We start from the raw sequence: 21224 nt of genomic DNA on the forward strand, positions 1-21224 counted from the left end.
CAAATACATAAAAACATTTTTAAATCTGTACTGGGCTCACAACAGAAAATGTTACAACTGGGCATTTAAAAGAGAAATTTAAGTTTTGGAAACTGCATCTCCCTCCCCTCTAATTATGATCCATTCCTTTCCTGAGGGTATTGAATCAAGATCAGGTATGTTTACACACGTGCCCATTGTCTTACAGCACCTTGCCCACGCACTCTTTGCGTGAGAGGCTTGGGGTAAATGTAGTTGAACCCAACTGTGTTCTCACCCCATGCTTGCACACAAACACTTTCCAGCAGTGGTCATGCAATCAAAATTGAGACAATTTTCACCCCGCTCGGCTCAGAATTGCTAAAGTCATTTCAGCACCGATTTTGGTTGAAATCTGCCAACTGAGCATACAAGTTGAATCTAGATATTTACTAGCTCAGCACCACACTAGGCAGTCCATTTATCTATGGGACTATCAGGAAAGTCTATATCACTTTTTTTTTGTTTACGGGCAGTAACCAGATATGGCTGTTTCGTCTTGTACAACACCGATACCTTGTTTAATGATAGGGAAGTAGTCTATTGTATGAGCTAGTTTTAACTACAGATATTGCCCTGCTTCTGTTTGAACAGTTTCAGAAACATCAGAATTAGACATACATAGTTGCTACAAAAATCATATTCAGGATCATCATTCTGGCTACAGATTATTATCAACGGACAGATTATTATCAACGGAAGAGGCAGAATGAGCTCTCAGCCTATGCAGGCTAGGTTCGGTTCATTACCAAATGGCAACAGTGAATACCATTTATCTCTTTACTGCCATTGGCATTTCGCCTTCAGAGGCAACGTGGTGATTTTCCCTTAGGATGAATCCCCTGCAAGCACATGAACCATGCCATTTATTCAATGACAGTGGCTCCGATCAATCGGTTATAATTGGAGGCAAGCCTTGAAGATGAAAGGGGGATAAAAAGTAGCAAAGTTACTTAAAAGAGCAAGAAAGACACTTTATCATGCCGCAAAAACATTGTTTAAAAACATGAAAAAAAGCATTTAAAAAAGTTTGTGCATCTCTTGGAGTATGCAGCTCTTGTATGGCAGCAGCAGAATAGCATTTTTGGAGCATCAGAATGCTCCCAAACAAAGTGACACCATGCATCAACCTTTAACTGTTACAATAATCAGAGCTCAAGTACAATAGTCGTCATACAATGCCACCTTTTTGCCTCAAACAGTGGGAATAAACCATCGAATGAACAAGGAAATCCACATTCTTATCAAGTACAACCAAGTATGCATAAAATTTGCAAAGCATGCCATGTTCTGTAAATCAATTCCTTTCCTTTATTTAGTATAGACACAAACACTGAATGCTTTAAGTGACAGGTTAATGAATTTGCATCTCAGCAATATACACCATCCACACAGTACTACTGTATTTACAAAGCATGTCATTGCTATTCTGTACACATGCCCTTCAGGAATCCAGCCAGGATAATTCCCTGCAGAAAACCATTGAGTGCTACAAAGAAAGGATCACCACTTCATATTGCTATGCTTGTCAGTTAATTAGTGGGAATTCCACAAGAATACATTTTAACTGCAACACTGTTGTAATGGAACACAGTGCTCAAAGAGATCTGGCTTGCTAACCTTTAAACCTTTTAATTTTACTGCCAATATGTGAAATTCGGAATCAATAAATATTCTTACACATATGATAATTACCAAAAGCAAGACACCTGGCAGGGAAGAAAGCAAATAAAATCTAATCTATGGGACCTCTTAGTTCAGCACAACATTTGCTAGAAAGATGATTCCAGAAAGCCAAGATTTTTGATTAAAGTTTACTGCTTGATTAGATTTTTGATATATTACTTGATCTGCATAACAAAAAATTTGAAACAGTGAATTAACTTCCATTTTAACATGGAAAAAGAAGCAAGGCTTTTCTCTTAAAGTGGCAAAAGCAGAATCTAAAGCTCTCCTTTCAATTTGTACCAGCTCCTGGTGTCTGGAATCCAGCCATTTCATATTTCATACAGTACATATTTCGGAGCAGTGGCGAAACACAAAGGCAATTGTACATTCATTGCCATTTAAATGTTGCAGTTGACATTTCAGTTTTCTGATCATAAATCTGATGTTGGAGGACACATTGCACAGGTCAGCAGTGAAAATAAAATAGTTGGTGACCCACAGCTGGTAACATTTTCTGCTGTTGCATAAGTGAAAAAAAAGACCACCTGTGAGGGGTTGCCATGTTACCATAAGCACCAATGCCACTTTTATATTACAGCACTGCCACTAGCATTGGGGTAGCCATGGGTGGCAGTGATGTAATATAAATCCAGCATTAAAGAAGGTAAATAGGCCATGGAGACAAAGAGCTCCTTTGCAATTGGCTGATCATAGCCTCATCTATTCACACAAAATGCTGTTCTCAGGTCCTATCACCTTTATTTCTGAATTCTTTTAAGGCCCACGTCCCCACACCACCCTCCTCACCCTAATAAATTATCATTGCAATATTAATGTCAGTATAGCTCTGTTATCAGAGAAAAATGTCCCAATTTACTTCAAGGGTAAGACAGATAAAACAAAAAGCAAGCCTAAGGAGTAGAAATTACGATGTGGGATCTAAAGTTTACTCAAAGAAGTAGGTTTTAAGGTTTATCTTAAAGGAGCAGAGGGAGGTGCAGATTCCTGAGAGGCAATTCCTGAGAGTGGACTCTTGACAACTGAAGGTGCAGTCCTAACGGTGGGGCGAAGAAACGGCAGTGCACAAGAAACCAGAGTAGGTGGAATGGAGAGTTTGGAGGGACCAGGGCTTGTAAAGGGCAGGAAGATGATAGACAGGGACAAAGCCATGTTGAAATTTAAATATGGATATGAATTTTAAATTTTAGGCTTTGAAGAACCAACGTTCAATATAGCCAACAATGATGGCTATGATGGGAGAGCAGGACCTGGTGCAAGATAGGATATGGTCGAAAATGTTTAGGATGAGCTAAAGTTCTACTAGGATGGACGATGAACAGGCAGGCTATAAGAACATTGAAATAATGCAATATGCGGGTTTCATGTTTAGATCTCAAATCTTTTAACATGTGTAAAAAGAACACTCATAAGAAGGCTAAAATAAAGGTACAGATTAGTTTTTGATTTTTTTTTGTTCCTCTTTTTCACAATCTCTGGTTTATATCTCTGGTCAATATCCTGGGGCTCCCTCCCTTGCAGCACTATGAGTGTACCTACTGTGTACCTACTAAAACCACATGTACTGCAGCGGTTCAAGAAGGCAGCTCACCACCACTTTCTCAAGGGAAATTAGGGATGGGCAATAAATGCTGGCCTAGCCAGTCAAGCCCACATCCCCCGAGTGAATAAAAAAAATATATCCATGCCCATGGCGACTTAGAAAAGTTACTGAGTTCATCTGTGGAGCGCGACAACAATTGAAAATAATAGTCACTTGGCGGTACAGAACTTGAATATTGCTGAAGAGAGAGGCGTGTTGCCAAAGCTTTTTGTGTTGCACTCATCAGGACAAACTCAAGAATGTCAAATTTCAAACAATCGTAACAATTCAAATTGCAGGAGGAAAGGGTTCCGTTGGTTGGCAAGTCAACTCTGGTTCGCCGAGGCATTGCCATGAAGAAGGCAATGGGGAACTATACGCTCCCCAAACTTCCAGGTAATTCAAAAAAGGCACAAAGCTTGAACATATTCCTTTTGTTTGCAGAGAACGGGTCCCTGTATATGAATGTATGTCACTTCTAGCGAGTGTAAATGAGCCACGTTACAAGCTCAACTGATTATCTTAAACTGGTGTTAATGTAGCTATTATCTAGCAGGATGCAAAAATAATAAAGGAATATGTCTGGACACTAGATAAGTAATCCATGTTCTTCAAACATTATTGCAAAGTATGAACTCAAAATATTTTTTATTTTAATAATGTACTTCTGCTTATATCCTACTGATGTATTTCTTGAAATATGTTTGAAATGGGATTTTGCTGTAAAAACAACAGGCTAACTACGCTCACTATTATTTACATGAAAATCAAACAGCAACTTCCATTGACTCAATATCAATGCATAGTTAAACTCCAAAATCCAGGGATTTCAGTCCAAAGTACCCTACTTCTCTGAAAGCATTGTTATAATGGTATATTGCCACCTGACTCATCATTCCAGTTAGTTATTTCAGAAATAGGAATGAGGCTAGCCAGAAAAAGAAATAACTTATGCATTCCAGTGGTAAGTCTTATTAACTGCCAAACAACATCAATGGCACAGAAAATTAAATTACAAATGTGGAGGTTCATTCCTTCTTATTTAACTTGTTATTGGAAATTTGAAAAATAACAAAAAAGAATGTTTTTACATCTTTTATTTTTATATCTCAATCTCACCTTTCCCTTTCTGAGACTAATTTTACTCTGAATTAAATATTTTAACTGACACTTTCTGGTTCAGTTTACTTTGTGCTACTCATTAACAACTCTTCAATTGACTGGTAAGGTAGGTTCACAATTACTTGCCCTACTGACAGAGGTCCCAGATGCTGTGCTATTTTGGCTAATTTACAGTATATCCTAGTGCAAAAACCCATAGAAATCCTGTGGGCAAGTGCAAGTTTCATGAACATCTCGTGCCATTCATAGAGCATGATCTTGCCCAATATATTTGTGGATTTCCCATAGCACTGCTCACAGTTAATCAGAAAATGTGTTGTATAAGGACTAAAGTCTTATACTATATAACACCCTTTGTATTACTCTATGGCTAAGAGGCAACTGTGCATAACTGTTACTTTGGTGTCACAAAATTTAATTGCTAGAAATACATACTAAGCTGATTAGAAGCCCCTTTCTGTAGTAATGCAGAGTTCGCTGACGCCTGATTATTTAAATGCATTTTTTAAAAGATTGTGACAATTTGTTAATAAAATAGCTTATCATTTGACCTAATACAATAAATCTACTGGGGAAATCCAAGAGTAAAATAAAATATTAAAATTTACAACCAAGAGCTTGGACATATATGTCCAAAATGGACAAGTGCAGCAAAACTCCTTGCACTTTGCTCCATGTTGGCCTGAGCCTGAAGCCACATTTGATTTTGGGCCTCATTAAAATGATGCCAGGCAACTGCAGGTACAAAAATCAGTGACCTGCAGCAACCCCTTTAAAGCTTACATGAGACCACTTAATGGCTGGTACAACTATCTATGCAACACAAGTTCTGCCAATTGCACCTACATTTTATATTTGGGGTCCCGCAATTGGTAAAATCAATTTGTTTATTTAAGAGACCGAATGCCTGTTTCATATGGGTGTTCTGGATGACTAAACGTCACCCAAACAAACATGGCCTCTGCTGCCATTTTGGCATAGTTTTCACATGGCCGATCATGCACTGCGCTTAGCATATCGTTATAGCGATGGTTTCTGCAGGTATCAGGATTCCATGGACTGTGCAAATTTGGAGGCTTAATGCTGATTTTGCTTTGGAAAAGACGGGTAATCCAGAGTTGAATTTCTTTCCCGTGTATCTTGACAGGAGATAAATTAAACTCATTGACAACCTTGGCTCCAGCAACTTTCTGGCCTGCTTTCATCATCATCACAACATGCCCAAAAGGGCTTCAAAACCTGGGCCCCTCCCAATGCTTTACCATCTCCACCTATATGATTTATCCTATGTCCATAATCACAATACTGCAGCAAAGCCAAGTTTGGCAGTGCAAACTTGGTAAAATTGCAATTGTTGCAAACAAAATATAGGAAATAGAAGTATTGGCAACCTTAGAATGAGCAAATTCAACATGATGTAGATTCAGAAATACAAAGAAGCCAGCTACATTCTTTTTAATAGCTATCTTCAAAAAGAACATGCAGAACAGCTCAAGTAAGTTGATTTGTGAGGCATTATTCAACAAGGCTTCAATCATGAAAAAGCTGAACATCCTTAAAGGCATAATGCTAAAAATGAAAGATTTATGCATGTTCAGAGTCAGCAAACAATGGCTAAACAAATGTGTCCTGAACTGGATTAATAAATTAAATCAGAAGTGAAATAAGGAAGGAAATTCTTCTACAAATCCTACAAAGAGAAAGGAGAGATGTTTGGCTGTGCAGTGACTATGGACTCCAAGATGTCCCCTTTTCATCATGCAATCACAGCGAATGTGACACAGAAAAGGGGGTTAATTTGAAGGTACCTGTAGCCAGAATTTGGCTAGAAACATTAATTAAGTTAGATAAAAACAGTAACAGTAAACACCATAATTTGTCCTAGAGTAGTTGCCTGGGTAATGACTGCTCAAGTGGAGAATGCAATGGATCACATGATGAATAGCTCAACTGGAGTCAAAACAAATTTATCACCCAGTGCAGCTCCTTCAGCTAAGTAAGTGGTGGACAAACCAGTGGTACAGTTGGTGGTAAACCCATCTGCAAAGCCTAAACTCTGTCGAGGGACAGTGCTGACAGTTGCAACCTAGATTACCCAAAGTGCCAGTGTGATCAATTCAATACTAGCCAGGCTGCATCTGCTGATTTCATAACTCAACTTGCAAAACTGTGGCAAGAGAAAGGCACCATGAAGATATGGTTTTTGTACATGGAATCCTGATACCTGCAGAAACGATCAGCTGCAATGATATGCTAAGGACAGTGCACACTGGCCTCACCAGTGAGGTATGTATTTCCATGTGTGACAAGGAGGAAATTTTTATGAAAGGTGTATTATTCTCTTCATTAGATTATTTATTTGAATTTCTTATTACAGGAATAATGCAGTGTGCATCAACATACTTACTAAATATGAGGAAAATCACATGGTGGTGCATTCCAGTAATCCGGCATACAGTGTCAAGGGTTCTCTGCTCAATCCCAGGTTCTTGCTATGGTTTAATTTGATATCAGGATCGTAGGGAATGCACTGCCCATTTACCAGATTAGTTGGTGAATCAGCACCCAACTTAGCTGGCCTTAAACCTAAAAATATACCAGATGTCATCTACTTAGGCTTTCAAACAGCAGTTCATAAAGTTCTGTCAGAAAGGCTACTTAGCGAAACACAAAACTGTAGGAATTCAGGGTAAATTTTGGAACTAGATAAGAAATTGGCTGAAAGGTGGAAAACAGCAAGAGCTTTTTAGAAGAATTACGTCAGGGTAGGACGCCCATGACGTTATTTTATTTACCAATCAAAAATACAATTACCCACATCTGGATTCCCATTTAGACACGGGTGCTAATATTGGACAACATTGAATTAGCAAATTCTCCCATGTCCTGAAGATATGCTGTTTTAAGTTACGCAGTTTAGCAAGTTCTTTTCACCTTATCAGTCTGCTGAATTTACCAATTAACACTGCACTTCACAACATCTATCTGCACAATGTGCAGTTTTTTTATGCACAGGGGATTTCTGGGACAAACTGTTCTAAGTTAAACTCTATTTATATGGCCACAGAATAAAAGAATCCCAGAATGTTGCACTTGAGAAAGGCTAGGCTGTACTTGTACAGAGACGCAAATGCTCTGCAGTTACTTGATCTGGTCATCCTAGGATGCATGAAAATTAATGAGAATACATTAATGGTTTAAGTTTGCTTGTTGACAGATTCAGCTGTTGGTGTCAAACATGGAGGTGCTGATGATTATTTTTGATATAAAAGAGTACTTGGATTTATATCACAAAGTCAGGACATCCAAAGGTGCTACACAGCAATCGAGGTACATGGCAACCAACCTTCACATAGCAAGCTCCTACAAACATATCTGCTTAATTGTCTGTTTTTTTCAAGTGATGTTAATTAGGTCACCAAGAACAACCCTTGCTCTTCGTCGAAATAGTGTCATGGGATTTTACATGTCCACCTGACAGCACAGAAGGGCCTCTGTTTAATATCTCATCCAAAAGACAGCAACTTCAACAGTATAGCACCCCTTAGTACTGTGCTGGACGACAGCCTAGAATGTTATGCCTCTAGAGCAGGACCCGAACATTCTGCCTCAGAGGCAAGGATGCTACCAACTGTGCTACAGCTGAGACTACATAAATGATGAATTAGAGATTGCTCTTACCATCCACTGCTTCTAGTGGGTGAATTGCATTAACACCAATGCACCCAATCTAAGAAGTGGGGCCTGTATCACAAAGATTTAAAAAAAGATCTCTGCTGTGGTTTTAGGCTAGTGTCTTAGAAACAGTGCTCCACCTGTTGTCAGCAGGAGCTCCTCTTTACTGTTTACAACCAGATAGGCCAGTAACTTGAACTTGAATAGCTATACTGTTAATCAATAACCAAAGAAATAACTTTCATTTCCGCAGAAGGAAGGCAATCAGTGCTTGACGAGAGTAAACTGAAAATGAAAAATGCTGAAGCAATCTATTACTTTTAAGTTTTGGAAGATACGGCTATTTGCGACTGAGGGGCAGGAAATTTTGAAGTATTGTAGACCTAGCACCAGTGGTTCCGCCAACCTTGCTCCAATAAGCAAGTTTGAAAAGAATCTAGCCAGACTACAATACTGTGTCGACATGAAGACTGGGAAGCTTATATTGCACTGTTTATAATGAGCATGAGTTCATGGCTGATTGAAATTTTATTCCAATTGAATGACCAGCCATCATTAATTCCTACGTTCCTCTCATCCTGTGATTTAATGAGTTCCCTGTCTCCTATTTCAGTAACAAACTGGCTGGATCAGTCCCTACTGCATCTATTACTATAAAGTTCAGAAGATTGCACTGTAATATTCTGGAATTGGACATGCTCATTGCAGTGCTAACAATGCCTAATTAGCATAAAAAGCTTGTAAAATAAACATTTCACAAACCACAATGAATATGTTTATGGGATTGGGGGTGAAGAGAATATAAACACAAGACAGGAAGCCATGCACCAGCAGAGACAAACAAATTAGAGACAAACAAAGCTGCTCAACCAAAGCAATAGGCATTGGAGGTTGGGTGCGAGGGTTTGGAAGGAGGAGAAAAGCACAATATATAGAGGGGAAAAGAGCCAGCTAGGATAGGAGAATAAGGAGCAAAATTTCAGATAAAGAGAAATACACAGATAATTTATCTTCCTATAAACAACAGACATCCAGCTAAAGAACTACATTGTATAATTCTGAACAAAGATCGCATCATTTTATTTTGTTAAAACCTTGCCTTGGATGGCTCATTGACTTCCTTAATGAGAGTTGAATGACAAAAATCCAAGAGTCAGTATTGATTCCTGGCCTATGATGAATTAGCTGATCTCAGTAAAGATACTACCAAACTATAACACTGATTACAGAGTTAATCTGATCCTCATTGCCAACTACATGCTTTTTAATCCCAAGTAGTTATTGATCTTCCAGGTTCCTTTTCCTCCATAGTCAGCAACTTACAATGATACATCATTACTTTCACAAATGGAGACAGAAAGGGAAATGGATGTCAAACTGGACAGTGACTTGCCATCCATTTTGTCTGATTATGCCTCTCTGACATGGCTTGGGTGTTTTGTCTACCTTAAAAGGATGCTATGTAAGTGCAAGTAGTTGTTGTGGTCATCTGTTCTCTTCACAGATGCTGCTCAACCTGATGAGTGTTTTCAGCATTTTCTGTTTCTTTTGTTTCAGATTTCCAGTACCTGTCTTTATTAGCTTTCTGCCACCAGCCCCCTCTCTCTATACAATATAATATACACACACATACGTACCAGCGCTTCTCAAACTATTTTCCAACGTCACCCCATTTTAACACTTGAAAATTAATGTGACCCCAGACACCAGCAAAAACAAAACAGCAACAAAACAGCAGTAACATTCAGTACATAATTATTAAAACTTGCATATTATAAAAATCAACATATATCATGGATGTGAATCCAGGATGGTATGCCTCCCTGGTGCCAGGGTCAAGGATGCCACAGAGCGCTGCAGGACATTCTTTTGGCGGAGGATGATCAGCCAGAGGTCACAGTCCACACTGGGACCAATGACATAGGTAGGAAAAGGGATAAGGTCCTGAAAGCAGATTTTAGGAAGTTAGGAAGGGAATTAAAAAGCAGGACCTAAAGAGCAGTAATCTCAGGATTACTCCCAGTGCCAAGTGCTAGTGAGTATTAGAATAGGAAGATTGAGCAGTTTAACATGTGGCTGGAGAAATGGAGTAGAAAGGAGGGCTTTAGATTTCTGACGCATTGGGATCGGTTCTGGGGCAGGTGGGACCTATACAAGAAGGATGGGTTACACTTTAACAGGACTGGCACTAATGTCCTCATGGGGAGGTTTGCTAGTGATGTTGGGGAAGGTTTAAACTAGATTGGCAGGGGGATGGGAACCTGAGGGGAAATTCAAAGTGCAGAGGAGAAAAGCTGACAGTGGGAACTAGTGAAGTATTAACTGATAACGAGGATATATGAGTAGTATCAAGGTAGACAGAAAACTGGAGAGTTTGATAGAATTACAATAAGTCATTAGATGGGGTCAGAATAAGGGGGAAAGTAAAAAAGCCTAAAACAGGACTAATGTGCATGTATGTGAATGCATGGAGTGTGGTTAATAAGATTGGAGAACTGCAGGCATAGGTTGACAAATGGAATTATGATATCATTGCTATAACAGAGACCTGGCTCAAAGAAGGGCAGGACTCGGTGCTCGGTGTTCCTGGGTTCAAGGTGTTTAGCAGATACAGGAAAAGAGTGGGAGGGGGGTGGGGGGGTGCGGTGGAGTGGCAATATTGATTTAAGATGGCATTACAGTACTGGAGCGAGAGGATGCTCCAAAGGAGTCAAGGACAGAATCTCTCTGGCTAGAGGTAAGTAATGAAAAAGGTGCAATAACATTGACTGGTGTAGTATACAGACCACCAACGAGTTGAAGAGATGTGGAGAAACAAATTTGAAAGGAAATTATGGAGAGCTGCAAGAATTATAGAGTAATCGTAATGGGGGACTTAAATTATCCAAATGTAGACTGGATAGTAATAGTATAAAGGGACAAGAGGGGCAAGATTTCCTGGAATGTGTTCAAGATAATTTTCTGCAGCAGTACGTTTCCAGTCCAATGGGAGGACATGCACTTTTGGACCTGGTTCTGGGGAATGAGTTGACCCAAGTGGATTAAGTATCAGGGGGAGAGCCTCTAGGGGACAGTGGCCATTCTATCATATGGTTTAGGTTAAGGACAAGGAGCAATCCAGAGCAAGGATAATTAATTGGGGAAAAGCCAACTTCAATGGGATGAGAATACATCTGAGCCGAATGAGTTGGAATCAAATGTTGACAGAAAAGGTGGTGGTTGAACAATGGGCCACCTTCAAAGAAAAAGTATTGCAGGCAATGTCAGGGTGTATTTCCTTGAAGGAGAAAGGTAGGACAAATAAATCCAGAGTGCCAAGGGTGACGAAAGAGATAGAGGTGAAAATGAAAAGGAAGAAGTGTGCATATGACAGTTGCCAGGTAGAAAATACAATGGAGAATCAGGCTGTATATAGAAGGACCAGAGGGGAAGGGAAGAAACTAATAAGAAAAGCAAGGAGAGAGCATGAAACGAGACTGGCAGCAAACATAAAAGGGAATCCCAAGGTCTTCTATAAGCATGTAAATAATAAAAGGGTGATAAAAGAAAGAATAGGGCCGATGAGGGACAAAAAAAAAGGGGACTTGCATCTGGAGGCTGGAGAAATAGCGCAGGTGTTGACCGAGTACTTTGTATCTGTCTTTTCAAAGGAAGAGGATCGAGCTAAGAAAGGAAGTAACTGGTACACTAGAAGAACTCACAACTGAGAGGAAGGTGGTGTTGGAAAGGCTATCTTTACTTAAAATAGATAAGGTACCAGGGACGGATGAGATGCATCCAAGGGTACTGAGGGAAATTGCAGAGGCACTAGTGATAATCTTCCAATCTTCCTTAGACACAGGGGAGGTGCCAGAGGACTGGAGAATTGCAAATGTTACATCCTTGTTCAAAAAGGGGTGCAAAGATAAAGCTGGCAACTGCAGACCAGGTCAATTTGACCTCAGTGGTAAGGAAGCTTCTGGAAACTATAGTATGGGATAAAAATCAATAATCATTTAAACAACTGCAGGATAATTGAGGAAAGCCAGCATTAATTCATTAAGGGAAAGTCATGTTTAACTATCTTGCTGCAATTTTTTGAGGAGGTAACAGCGAAGATTGACAAGGGAAACACTGTTGATGTGGCGTTAATGGATTTTCAAAAGGCATTTGATACAGTGCCACACAACAGACTTGTGAGCAAAATTCTAGGTCGTGGAATAAAAGGAAAGGTAGGCACTTGGGTAAGAAATTGGCTGAGTGGCAGAAAACAAAGTAGTGATAAACTGTTGTTTTTCAGACTGGAGGAAGGTTTGTAGTGGAGTTCCCCAGGGATCAGTGTTGGGAACCTTGCTCTTCCTGATATACATTAATGACCTAGACTGCAGTGTGCAGAGCACGATTTCAAAATTTGCAGATGAAACGAAGATTGGAAATGTTGTCAACCGTGATAGAGATAGTCTTGAACTTCAAAAAAGATGTAGACATGTTGGCGGATTGGGCAGACAAGTGGCAGATGAAGTTCAATGCAGAGAATGTGAGGTGATTTATTTTGGCAGGAAAAATATGGTGAGACAGTAAAAAATAAAGGGAGAGCCTCTAAAGGAGTTGCAGGAACAGAGGGACCTCAGTGTATACGTACATAGGTCACTGAAGACGGCAGAGCCCATGTTGCGGGAGCAGTTAAAAAGGCATATAGTATCTTAGGCTTTATTAATAGGGCCATTGAGTACAAGAGTAAGAAAGTCATGTTGAACTTGTATAAGACACTAGTTAGATCTCATCTGGAGTACTGCATCAGTTCTGGGCGCCATACTTGAGGAAGGATGTGAAGGCATTGGAGGGAGTACAGAGGAGATTTACAAGAGTGATTTCAGGGATAAAAAAACTATAGTATGAGGATAAATTGGAGAGGTTGGGACTCTTGCTTGGAGAAAAGAAGGCTGATAGGAGACTTGATAGAGGTATTCAAGATCCTGAGGGGTATGGACAGGGTAAATAGTGAGAAATTGTTCCCACTCAAGGGAGCATCAAGAAATAGAGGGCATAGATTCAAAATAATTGGCAAAAGGAGTAAATGTGATGTGAGGAAAATTTTTTTCATCCAGCGGGTGGTTGGAGTCTGGAACAAACTTCCTGAAAGGGTGGTGGAGGCAACAATATGGATACAAACATGGCTGAGGGATAGAAAACAGAAGGTAATGGTTAATGGGTATTTTTCGGGCTGGAAGAAGGTTTGTAGTGGAGTTCCCCAGGTGTCGGTATTGGGACCCTTGCTTTTCCTGTTACATATAAATGGTCTAGGTCTTGGTGTGCAGGGGACAATTTCAAAGTTTGCGGATGACACAAAACTTGGGAGAATTGTAAACCGTGAGGAAGACAGTGTAGAACTTCAAAAGGGCATTGACACATTGGTGGAGTGGACAGAAGGTGGTAGATGAAGTTCAATGTTCAAAGTGTTCACTTCAAGTTCAAAGTGAAGTGATGCACTTTGGTAGAAAGAACATGGGAGACAGTATAAAATAAAGGATACTATTCTAAAGGGTGTGCAGGAGCAGAGACTTGGGCGTATATGTACATAAGTCATTAAAGGCGGCAGGACAGGTAGAGAGCTGTTTCTAAAGCATACAGTATTCTAGGCTTCAATAATAAGGTCATAGAGTATAAGAGCAGGGAGGTTTTGATGAACTTAAATAAGACACTGGTTAGACCTCAGCTGGAGTATTGTCTGCAGTTCTGGGTGCCACACTATAGGAAGGATGTGAACGCATTGGAGAGAGTGTAGAAGAGGTTTATGAGAATGGTTTGAGGGATGAGACACTTCAGTTATGAGGAAAGATTGGAGAAGTTGGGACTGTTTTCCTTGGAGAGTAGAAGGCTAAGAGGAGATTTTATCGAAGTTTTCAAAATCATGAGGGGTCTGGACAGAGTAGATAGGGAAAAACTGTTCCCGCTCGTAAACGGATCGAGAACCACGTGGCACAGTTTTAAAGTGTTCTGCAAAAGAAGCAAATACGAGATGAGAAAAAACTTTTTCACACAGTGAGTAGTTAGGGTTTAGAATGCACTGCCTGGAAGTGTGATGGAGGCAGGTTCGATTCAGGCATTCAAGAGGGCATTGGATGATTATTTAAATAGAAACAATGTTCAGGGCTACAGGGAAAAGGCAGGAGATTGGCATTAAGTTAAAATGCTCAGAGAGCCGGTACAGACATGATGGGCCATTGCCACAGAAGGCTGTGCAGGCCAGGTCATTGAGTGTATTTAAGACCGAGATAGATAGGTTCTTGATTGGTAAGGGGATCAAAGGTTATGGGGAGAAGGCGGGAGAATGGGGTTGAGAAACTTATCAGCTATGATTGAATGGCGGAGCAGACTCGATGGGCTGAATGGCCTAATTTCTGCTCCTATGTCTTATGGTCTTATGGCCAAATGGCTTCCTTCTGCACCATAATTCTGTGATTCTGAGAGGTTCGACTGAGGTATTCAAAAGGGAATTGGATTATTACCTGAAAAGAGAGAATGTGCAAGATTATGAGGATAAGACAGGGGAGTGGAACTAGATGGAATGCTCTTTCAGAGGGCCAATACAGACTTGATAGGCCAAATGGCCTCCTTCTGCACTGTAAAGATACTGTGAAATATGAAAATCTGAGTTTTTAAAGTACTTTATAAAAATGTTATTTTTTGTACTCATGTAGGTTTTAGCTAAGCTCTCCATGTGACAGAAGACTCAGGTGAAGCACCTCTCCCCCATCCCCCCACACACATTGTAATCAGTCCCTCTTCCCCCACCATACATACATACGCACACACATACACACATGCTCCTCTTCCCAACCCCTTTGCACCCCACTCACTCACTCAGCAGCCACTCTTCACAATCCTCCTCTGCTTCCACTCACTAACTCACCAGCCCCTCTTCCCTTCCCCCCTCTTTTACTCTTGTTGTCTCTGCGCTGCAAAGCAGAGTTGCTAGCTTAGGTTAAGGAGCTTGTACAATAGACAGACAGGGGCAAAAACACAGTAAAGCCACGACTTAACTTCCTGGCTCAGCCACATGATCTCCTGGTTTTTCCTGCATTTAGATCGTGACTTGAGTTATTGGCCTCTGCCTGTACCAAGCCAGCACACAGACATCCCAAGCACACTAACTCACTGATATAAGTGGTTTAGACCATAAGACATAGGAGCAGAAATTAGGCCATTCGGCCCATCGAGTCTGCTCCGCCATTCAATCATGGCTGATAAGTTTCTCAACCCCATTCTCCCGCCTTCTCCCCGTAACCTTTGATCCCCTTACCAATCAAGAACCTATCTATCTTGATCTTAAATACACTCAATGACCTGGCCTCCACAGCCTCCTATGGCAATGAATTCCATGGATTCGCCACTCTCTGGCTAAAGAAGTTTCTCCTCATCTCTGTTCTAAAAGGTCTTCCCTTTACTCTGAGGCTGTGCCCTCGGGTCCTAGTCTCTCCTACTAATGGAAACATCTTTCCCATGTCCACTCTATCCAGGCCTTTCAATATTCTGTAAGTTTCAATCAGATCCCCCCTTATCCTTCTAAACTCCATCGAGTATAGACCTGATGTTAAAGGGCACTTTGGGCTCACTGTCTGCCACTGGTGGCATCGATCCAGCAGGTCCAGGGTTGCCCCATCCTGAGTTTCCAAAACTGGGTAGTCTCCTCTCCACAGTCGCCATTGCTGCCTCAGAGGAGGGGAGCTCACAACCCCAAATATGACCTCTGCAAATCCATCAGGGTCAAAACTCACCATTTTGGAGCCCCTGCACAATACAATTGGGCACAAATTACTCAGTAGCAATTGAACCTCTAGTTTTATTAAGGCACCAATTTTATCTAAATTAGCCTATCAATGCTGGCTACAAGATTAAATTTGCAATAAAGTAATTGGCACAATAAATTTACATTTGTTTGACCTATATTACATAAACTGAAACAAACCAGCTTACTGCTCCATTTTTGAGCAATTTTTAAAATAAGCTCTAAAAATAATGGGTAGAATTTAATCCAAGTGCCACCCTGGAGCTGTCGGCCAGAGGTCAAGGGCTCCTCATTGCCATCAGTACCACTGAGGGAGTGGTGAAAGCTGCCAGCAATGCCCACCAGAGATCCAAAACCAGCAAGGGACCCAGGCCACTGGTGAGTGAGGGAATGATGGGAGTCGTGGGGAGGGGTTGGAAGAAAGGGCAGGGAATGGCTTTCTTTGCCCCCTCCCTTCCCAATGTGGGTCCCTTGATCAGGCACCGAGTGCCTTTCATTGATCAACTTGCACACTCCCCCAGCTTCCCAGGAGGCCACAAGCAAACATGACAGAGGCAGAGTTGGAAAGGCAGCGGAGTCCCCACACAGCACCCTCCTGCCTCCCAACACTATGCAGGGAGGGCCTTAATTTCTGTCTAAAGTTTTAACTCATTGCATCTTATTTGTTTCCTTTGTATTTAAAAGGTAGAAAGTGACAATAAAAAAAACAATAAAATTGCTCCAAATACTTGTTCAAAATTTTTTGAACCTATACTTTGCATAGTTAGACAGAGAAAAATAGTGTACAAGTAAGATTTGTAACATAATAAAGACAGATTTTTAACTTACGTTTATAATTGCATTTTCTATGTTTAAAGTGTAATGGGTAGGATGAACAAGATGAGAAGGAGGGAGGTTACATTATCCCGTGGCATCTGTTAGGTGGGAAGGTCACCAAGAGACCAGGATGGAACAGCTGGGGTTACTGTTTATAAAGGAAGAAGGAACAGATGCGTTAAATGGGCCTTTCAGAGAATGTCAAGAGAGGCACTGAGGGTAGCTGTGGGCTTACCTAAGGGCCATTCAGGCCTGGGTTGGCAGGAGAGTAGGAATAGAGAATAGTGATGGGTTGCAGTAGGAATTAGGGTAGCAAAATACCTGATAGAAAAGAAAAGAAAGGTGGCATGACAGGAAGGAGAAGATACAGGAATCAAGCACCTAAGAGGCGAAAAGGAATAGAATAATGATCTTGGGTCTGGAGAAGACACAAAACATGCTCACAGTTATCATATTCGGGAACAATATGTTCCACATCCATGGAGCTTTCTCAGTTGATAGCCACTGGTACAAAGTTAGTGATTCAGCAGAAGACTTAAACAAGGGAATGTTTAATAGGAAAACAAAAACAGAATTACCTGGAAAAACTCAGCAGGTCTGACAGCATCGGCGGAGAAGAAAAGAGTTGACGTTGCGAGTCCTCATGACCCTTCGGCAGGACTGCCGAAGGGTCATGAGGACTCGCAACGTCAACTCTTTTCTTCTCCGCCGATGCTGCCAGACCTGCTGAGTTTTTCCAGGTAATTCTGTTTTTGTTTTGGATTTCCAGCATCCGCAGTAGTTTTTTGTTTTTGTCCGAATGTTTAATAGGCATCTGTTTACCCGTTTGTTGGTTTACCACGGTTTACCACGGTTAGGTCAGTTGAGTAGCAGAGTTGGTTTTTACCTGGAGGACTGAGGATGTGGATTTTGAAATGAAAGGCAATCTAGATCAGCAAACAGGAATTGATTTATCCTCTCCTTTATCAGCTTCAGAGGGATAAATTTGCTCAAGCAGGGAAACTTGCATTGTTTTAAGCAAATTGACCAAAGCTGTCTTAGGTCTTGGGTTGCCTGAGTGCCTGTGGCTTCAAAGACTATAAGATGATTGCCCTGCCCCATCTCCAATGTTAAGTGCCAGTCAAAAATGGAAGTCTCCTCAGGTTATTCAATCTTCGTTTCACATCTATGTTTCTTATTTGGTGCTGCATTTGTGGCTGCTATCCAGGAGGATAATCTGAAATCTGATCCCAATGCCAAGCTCTTCATGGGAGTTATATTCTGAGCTTTGTCCCAATGGGAGAATGAATGATCCTTGAAAAAGAGGCAGCCTTGTGTTCTTTGTCTTTTTTGTCTGTCTTTTGCAAGCATTCAGTAGAGGTTGAATAAGGTCATGGAGTTTCTGAAGTTTCTGCTTTTCTTTGTCCTTTCAAGAAAGTCTCGACAAATTTTGCAGGCTACAGAATTGTAGTTTAGCACAAGATACTACAGGCACCTTTCAGAAATTCGAGATGAAAGAAACATTCTGTGAAATGTGAAAAAGACATTAAAGTGCAGAAAATTCCTCCAAAATTACTTGGCACTTTATTTAGTTTTCACTTACCAGTCTCATTCCAAAACATTTCATTGCAACAGAGGCTAGCCATTGAAGAAAAACAACTAATGCAAATGCACAAAGGAGGTGAACTCAGAGACAGTACAACACCATCTAAAAGCCTCTTAACCAAGTATCTTTTCAATATCCCTGATTACATTCATGCCTGAACAATATTATATGAAGTATAATAAAAAGTTAAGTGAGTTATTTCGATATTTTTAATGTGAACAGACTACAAAACCATTTTTTTTATTCGTTCATGAGACGAATCATTGGGTATCATTGGCAGGGGCAGTATTTATTGACCATTCCTAACTGCCCTCAAGAAGATGGCAGTGAGTCACCTTCTTAAACCCATGACAGTCATGTAGTGAAGGTACTCCCACAATTCTGTTAGGGAGGGAGTTCCAGGATTTTGACTCAGCAACATTGAACATTGTGCTTCTGGGTGACAGAGGTCTTGGGAGGTGCTGTTGAAAGCGGCTCAACGAGATGAAGTGCATTTTGTAGACGGTATATGTGTCTGGTCCAGTTAAGTTTCTGGTCAATGGTAATCCCCAGGATGTTGATGTTGGGGTTTCAGTGTTAGTAACGTCATTGTGTGTCAAGGGGAGATGATTAAACTCTCTCTTGTTGGAGATCGTCTTGGGTAGTACAAACGTTACATGCCACTTTTCAGACAGAGCTGAATGTTGTCCAGGTTTTACTCCACCTAGACATAGATTGCTTCATTTTCTGAGGAGTTGCGAATGGAACTGAACACTTTGCCAGTGAGGAATCCCACTACTGATCTTAATATGGGGTGTTGAGGGTTAGAGCACAGTGAGTTTATTGATGAAGCAGCTGAAAATGGTTGGGACTAGGACACTGTCCTGAAGAACTCCTGTTCCTGGAGTTGAAATGATTGGCTTCCAACAATTATAGGAACAAAGGAGCAGGAGTAGGCCATTCAGACCACTGAGTCTGCTCTGCCATTCAATACAATCATGGCTGATTATCAGTTTCAATGCCTTTTTCCTACACTATCCCCATATCCCTTGTCATTAGTATTTAGAAATCTGTCAATCTCTGCTTTAGACATACTCAATGGCTGAGCTCCCACAGCTCTCTGAGGTAGAGAATTCCAAAGATTCACAATCCTTTAAGTAAAAAAATTTCTTCTCATCTCGGTTCTAAGGGGCTTCCCCCTTATTTTCCAATTGTGCCTCCTGGTTCCAGACTTCACAACCAGGGGAAACATATTAACTGAATCTACGCTGTCTATCCCTTCAAGTATTTTGTAGGTTTCAATGAGATCACATCTCATTCTTTGAAACTCTAGAGAATACAGGCCTGGTTTCCCCAATCTCTCTTCATAGGACAGTTCTGCGATCCTGGGAACCAGTCTGGTGAACCTTTGTTGCACTCCCTCTATGGCAAAAGTATCCTTCTTCAGGCAAGGGGACCAAAACTGCACACAGTACTCCAGGTGCAGTCTAACCAAGGTTCTATACAAATGAAGCAAGATTTTGTTACTCCTGTACTCAAATCCTCTTGCAATAAAAAAAAAAAATTCTTTCGAGTTATCAACAGTCACAGATTGCAACTTTTTCCGAGTACAATCACTGTTCTTGGTTTCCGGGAGTGGGACATGAACCCACAACCCTCTGATTCAAAGGCGAGGGTGCTATGAACTGAGCCACAGCTGACACCTCTCCTCTTGCAATAAAGGCTAACATACCATTAGCCTTCCTAATTGCTTGATGCACCTGCATGTTAGCTTTCAGTGACTTATTGACAAGGACATCCAGGTCCCTTTGTACATCTTCACTTTCAAGTCTCTCACCATTTAAGAAATACGCTGCACATCTGCTCCTCCTACCAAAATGGATAACCTCACATTTTTACACATTATATTCCGTCTACCATGTTCTTGCCTACTCACTAAGTCTGTCCAAGTCCCCTTGCAACCGCTTTGCATCTTCCTCACAGCTCACATTCCCACCTAGCTTTGTGTAATCTGCGAACTTGGAAATATTACATATGGCCCCCACATCCAAATAATTGATACATATTGAATGTACATGGAGCCCAAATACTGATTCTTACAGTACCCCACCCTAGTCACAGCCTGCCAATGCAAGAATGACCTGTTTATTCCTACACTCTGATTTTCTGCCTGTTAACCAATCTTTAATCCATGCCAATATATTACCTCCTATCCCCATGTGCTTTAATTTTGATAACCTACCTGCTGTGGGGGACTTTATCAAAAGCCTTCTGAAAATCCAAGTACACGACATCCACACCTTTATCAATTTTGTTAGTAACATTCTCAAAAAATTCCAACATGTTTGTCAAACATGATTTCCCATTCAAAAATCCATGTTGACTATGTCCAATCAGATCATTATTATCCGAGTGTCCATTTATCACATCCTTTATAACAGATTCCAGCATTTTCCCTACGACTGATGTAAGGCTACCCCCATTTTCTCTCTCCCACCCTTCTTAAATATGGAGGTGGCATTTGCTATCTTCCAATCTGTAGGAACCGTTCCAGAATCTATAGAATTTTGGAAGGTAATCATCAATGCATCCTCTTTCAGCACTCAGAGATGTGGAACATCAGGTCCTGGGGACTTATCAACCTTCAACACTATTAATTTCTCCAATATAACCTTTTTACTAGCACTAATTTCCTTCAATTCCACATTCTCCCTAGCCACTTGGGTCTCTAATTCTGGGAGATGTCTTGTATCTCATCTTCTTCAGTGTATCTCATCTTCTTCAGTGAAGACGGACACAAAGTAATCATTTAGCTTCTCTGTCATTTCTCTATTCCCCATTATAAATTCTCCTGACTGCCTGCAATGGACCCACATTTGTCTTAGCCAACATTTCCTTTTTACATACCTGTAGAAGCTTTTACAGTCTGTTTTTATGTTTTTTGCTAGTTTACATTCATATTCTATTCTCCCTTTTATCAATTTCTTGATCCT

At 40.7% G+C, this 21224-nt stretch overlaps 1 protein-coding gene across 2 annotated transcripts in view; it reads right to left on the minus strand.

Moving 5' to 3' along the window:
• rad54b (RAD54 homolog B) overlaps positions 1–21224 on the minus strand; it is a 196868-nt gene that overhangs the window by 128467 nt on the left and 47177 nt on the right. The gene's annotated exons all lie outside the window — the stretch shown is intronic.

This window comes from Cetorhinus maximus, chromosome 4 (genome assembly GCF_964194155.1).
Source record: "Cetorhinus maximus chromosome 4, sCetMax3.hap1.1, whole genome shotgun sequence".
Lineage (NCBI taxonomy): Eukaryota > Metazoa > Chordata > Chondrichthyes > Lamniformes > Cetorhinidae > Cetorhinus > Cetorhinus maximus.